The following is a 6000-nucleotide window of genomic DNA, read 5'->3' on the forward strand; positions in this document are numbered from 1 at the left end:
CAAATAATCTTGGACTAATAGAGTTAGGTTAGGCACATTCGACCTTTTTTGCTATTGTCTCTATAATGTTGAATCTTTTCTCTTTATGTAGAATAATCTTGGACTAATAGAGCTAAGGTTAGGCACATTCGACCACAGGTTCCATGGACACAGATCGCTATTGTCAGCGTCATGTCGAATCTCCTATCTATATCGAACTGTTGCAACGAAAACCAAAATAAAGCATTTGTTTATGTCGGATCTTTTGGTTTTTCGGATTCTGCACGTTCGTTATCGTTTGTTAAAACGATAAAGAAAATACCCGAAATTCGGATGAAAATGCATTCGGACGAAAACCAATGCACATGTCTATTGTGAACGGAACAAGAGCAAGGCGCTCAGTTACTGTATAGAACATGTATGGAGGGAACACCATCATCAGGGAAATGGAGCATCGGGCCTCAGATTACATGGCATGGGTGGAAGTAGGGGTCATTAAAGCTGGTCACACACATGGGGATGTGATCATGTGAAAATGAGTGATCAAACTTCCAGAGATTTGATTGCTAGACATGCAAGTCTATTTACATTATATTTGTTTTTTATTTTAATTTTACATAAAAATAAAAATGTATATTACAGGATTACAGTGGGAGGAAGAATGGGAGAGCATCTTTAAAATGTATGGGAAACCAGCCAATCCCTAAAGAGATGTGCCCAGAAGGAGGATGGAAAGCCCATACATAAAGAAAAAGGAATAAAACGTGTTCTCAGGACTGAACAAAGAAAAAAAAAGAATTTTTTTTTTTTTTATTAAAGGATGAACTTAGAGGGAACTGTTGTTGCATACATACATGAAAAAAAAAGAAATAAAAACCAGACTGAGCTCAACCTCAATAAGAAAAAAAATTTGCAATGTATCCCTAGATAAATATATATTATATACAGTAGGGGGACCTGGAAAAGTAGTCTGACACATGTAACAGTAAAGAAAAAAGTAAAAAACAAAAACAAAATTACTTTATTAAACACTAATATTATAGAAAGTACAAAATCCATTATCCAGCTAATAAAATCAAATCATAATTGGCCAGTTATTGAAAACACAACCATGGCAGCTGCAAGAAAATTGTATAAGCATCCCCAACCCTCCCTAAAAAAAAAAAAAAAAAGAGGAAACAAGAAAAAAAAGTGATGTCAAGTGTTTATGGGTCTGTGTATCCCAGTTGGGGGGCACAGTCTACATCAACCGGATCAAAAACTTAAAAACTTCTCCTCCATATTATATATAAGTTGATGTTCTTCAGGATTCCCAAAAGGATCCCTTAGCAGAATATATTCCAGGACTGGTATATAGTTGAATATTATTCAAAGTCCATTAAAGGATCGTCTCATGGACTGTAAAGGTTACCAATTCACATATCAGCTATATTGATTGGCCACTCTATATGGTCAGTGGCATTTAACTTTGTAGCATGAGACCAACCCACATATGAACGATGTAATGGGCCATTACATGTGGCTAATGGTATTTAAAGTCCATGAGGGTGTACTTCAGTAAAATGTGTTATAAGACCAACCCCCATATAAGCAGCATGGAGCCAGCAGCTAACCGAAAAAATCCAAGGGAGAGGTCCCCCGATCATCACATATAACACTCATATAGCTTATAGCATGACATCTCCTGCCCCCCCCCCCCCCCCTTTTTGTTGGCAACTAGGTAGACACAGGAGAACTCCTCCAACTGTGTGGTATATAATTCATTCATGCCCACTGTGGAAGCTGTCAGTTTAGATCAGGGATCTCCAAACTACAGCCCTCCAGCTGTTGTGTAACTACACGTCCCATGAGGTATTGTAAAACTCTGACATTCACAGACATGACTGTGCATGATGGGAATTGTAGTTCCTGGACAACTGGAGGGCCGTATTTTGGAGACCCCTGGTTTAGATCAAAGAAGAGTTTCCAAGCCATATAACACTCAAGTAGAGAAAATGTACTTAGCCATCCATGTGGATCTTGAGAGGTCCAAGCTGTACTTATAGCAAATGGAGGTTTATAAGTCCATGTCCAGAGAAGTCGAAGTACCTTAAATAAATGGAGTAGTCAGGGGAAGAGGTATCCCAAAAGCTGGCAGCATGGGATTAAGGCTGGAAGCCTGACCGGTTTAAAAATAGTCGGAGACAGTTGTCTACTGCGCCCGTACACTTGGGGAAACACCTCTCCTGAAAGCATGCTCACCAATGCCAGGGGCTGGAACTAATGTATGTTTTGCATTAGAAGGGACATACAGAGAGTTCGCCTACTCCACCAGTCCAGTGTACCTCCACTACTTCACTCCCAGTAAGAGAATGCGGTCCCACCGAGCACATAGTAGGCCCTATGCGTGCTCATTAATCCTTTTCTTCACGTACCTAGTAATTAGCCTTTGATCTTGGTAATGATAGCTCCCGGTGACCGGAGGAGATGGACAGATAGGAAGCAAGTCAGAGCACTATGTTGTTGTTTTTTTTGTGGATATCGGTTTAATAAAAGTTTTGGAGTTCCTTTCTTCAGTGTGCAGTAATCCATGTGTTTGCTTTGTAGTACATCATCTGATTCCAGTATTATGAAGATGAAAGCAGCATCCTGGAAGTGCCATCAATGAAACTACTAACCATTCTGATTCCTGGAGAAAATGGACATTAGTTAGACCCTGAGCCTCAGGGAAGCCCATGACTACTACTGATACCACAGAGGTACAACACTCCAAGAGAAGCAGCCGCACTTTGCTAAAACTGTTTGATGGTGCAGTATATCAATTGTTTTTTATAAGAGTAAAAGAAAAAATAAATTTGTCTTGCTGAAATCTGGAAATTATGCCTGAATTACATTCCAGTGCTTTCATCGTTTCACAGACAAATCACATACAGATGGCACATTATGTTTCCTGTACACTCCGTCAACTGCTTGAGATTCTGCATGACATAATCAGAGTTTCATTCCACCTTTAATTTTAACTGTTACTTTGGTGTTCCACTTATTCGACAGATAGGAACCATTTATTTACAGTTATGACCCTTTATAAATAGCAGGTGGTTTACATATGGCGCACCAATGTTTAAGGACTACAATTACAGCAATACCAGTTAAATGTTAGTATTAATTCCCTTTCCAGAATATTCATCTAAACCTCAGAATGTGCAAAAGGCAACTTTCCATTTATTTTATTAATCGGGGGTCTAAAGCTGCCCATAGCTGGTTGAAAGAAAAAACTAAAAAACTAATGGATTCCTCCATTCATACAAGCAAGGAGGATAAAGGAATTCTCCCCACCGAGACATTCGATTCTGACACCAGGTCTCAGAAATGCTGGCTGATCAAAAAAACAATTTTCAACAAGCCCATTTGACAAAAGTCGATCTAACAAATCGAAAAAACTTCTGTCATACAAGCACCTTCACACATGGAACAAAATTCATCTGCTCCCTGCTGAACCAGCCAAAATTCCATCTATCTTTGGCCTGCTTAAGACCTAGAAGCCAATTCTCAGACTCCCCTCTGCACAGAACCGTGGCTCTCCCATGGCTCCCCCGGGGTGTTAGAGGGGTGCGGGGGCCACCCATTTACCTAACCAGGCCCCACCCCCTTTGACGCCTGGAAGAGCCATGGGGAATTCCCTGTGGGTCAGAGGGGGGCAGGGTCACCCGGGAATGTCACCGTGTGGCCCCACTCTCAGTGAAAATTAACACTTTCGATTTTTCTTGTTACTGTCCCATATAATGGTGTTCCGGTGGCTTTCGGATTTTCCCTGAACACCGCATATTGTTCAGTGTTCTGCAGAACATCCGAACAACCAAAGTTCAGCCCGAACTTATGCTCAGGCCAAACCGTTTGCCCATCACTAGTGGCAATATTTCCCCTTGTGAATTTCTCTTGTATTTGCTCCATGCTGCTCCTTAGGCAAGATTCCTTTCAAACTGTAATCTTGTCAGGATCTTCCCAAGCCAACCCGAGCCCAGCCTGGAGGCAGAGCCACCTCCCAGACCCAGGTGTCTCATGTAGGCCACTAACAGACTTCTCAGCACTCCATCTTCCACTCAACTCCCTTGCTGGCATGGCTCCTTCATATTTAACCGGGCAAGGGTTGTGGGGATGAGGCCCTTGTCCCCATCAATATAGGCACAAGGTGCGTTGGGGGGTTACCCCAAAGCACCCTCCCCATGTTGAGGGCTTGTGGCCTGGTACAGTTCAGGGGGGGTGCTCTCGTCCCCCCTCTTTTCCTGCAGCCTGCAAGGTTGCATGCTCAGATAAAGGGCTGGTATGGATTTTTGGGGGGACCCTCATGCCATTTTTAAAAAAATGGCATGGCGCTCCCCTTAAAATCCATATCAGACCTGAAGGGTCTGATATGGAATTTGGGGGGGCCACCACGCAATTTTTTTTTTTTTTACATTTTGGTTCAGGGTTCCTCTTAATATTCATACCAGACCCAAAGGGCCTGGTAATGGACTGGGTGGATCTTTGTGTTTGTGTCCCATAGACTTTAACAGTGTTCGTGTGTTCTGCCATATTTTTTGCCTGTTCAGTATGTTCTGGTGCAAACCGAACCGGGGGGGAGGGGGGGTCTTTGGCCCATCCCTAATTGCCACATGTCCAGTAGAAAGTCTTTCAGGTGGACAGCGCCGTGCTTAACTCTTCCTGTCCCTTGCCCTGGGAGATATTTGGAGGAGCCAGGTGGGCTGGTAGTTCCTGCAGCCAGTAGAGCTGGGAACAGTTTCTAGACGTTTTCGGAGAAGTTGGAGATACTCCTGAATGCAGCTTACAACACACTGTGCTATTTTCTAAAAGGAACCGAGAGTTCCTAGTCCTTAAGGGGCTTTTCGCTTTTGATCATCAAAGACTGTTGGGGGCCAGGCGGGAGAACAGTCCAGGATTTTTGTACATAGGGAGGAAGTTGTCCCCATCTATCTTTTCAGTCAAGTTGGGCATCCCATAACACCTTTACCCCATCCAAAATATCACCCCTAATAAAACAACAAAAAACAAGTTCAAAGACTGTTTCATATGTCTGGATGCAAGTGGAAAATCTTTGCCTGGCTGTGCAGGAATAGGGGAACCCTTCTCCAGCAGCTCTTGCAGGGGTTCTCCTACATATGCATTGGACCAAAATTAAGTTTAGCTAAGGAAGAAAGAGGCACAGAGGGAATTGGCCCCAAAAGGGGGACAGCTGGGATGGGAGCTATGATTCCACTCTGCATTGCTTTCTGACCTTTCGCAATCACAATTGTATGATCCAGGCGATACGGATCAAAAGATCCTTTTCGAGTTATTTTTTGCCTATTTAACTTCCAATGGCATAACACGGAAAAAGCTGTAAATCCTCTCCACTGTCAGGATTAACAGAAAGCAAAACCTACAGTTGTACCATTCTGACCATTACAAATTGTACAACTCGGGATTAATAATGAGAATAAGATGCCCCCCTCCCCATCCTCTTGCACAGTACCCTGTGACCTCTTTGTGCCCGATGTCATGCATTCCACTCCAATCTGCTAGACTGGAGAACCCTGTCAGCTATTTTACCATTCTGGAATTTGATTTGATTTCATGTGGTAATTTGAATTAGATTCAGATAATAGTAGTGTAAAAAGATCCAGAGCATATGCAGGACAATAAGCAATCTGCGGGACAATGTAAAGGACAGTAATCTGCTTTACTGGTCCCTTAAAATAGGCGAAGGACTTCCATTATAAGGACACTTTTTATTTCCATCTACAACATCCACAGCAAAAGCTTTTATTTTTTGGATACTTTTAAGAATTTTTTTTTTAATATAACCATCTTGCCATAATAGTCTGTATCTTTACTCATCAAAATATTGCACCAGCACAATACTAAAGAGCACCTACCATGAGCATTGTGTTTCTATGACTATTCTGTGAGTTCAACACATTGGATGATTGAAAAAAAAAATAGCTACAGTTACAATAGTAAAAATCCAGAGGCAGAAATTGATATTATTGTAGTTTACAAATTTTT

This window comes from Lithobates pipiens, unplaced genomic scaffold, assembly GCF_037356315.1.
Source record: "Lithobates pipiens isolate NorthernLeopardFrog02 unplaced genomic scaffold, aLitPip1_a1.2 Scaffold_8, whole genome shotgun sequence".
Taxonomy (NCBI): Eukaryota; Metazoa; Chordata; class Amphibia; order Anura; family Ranidae; genus Lithobates; species Lithobates pipiens.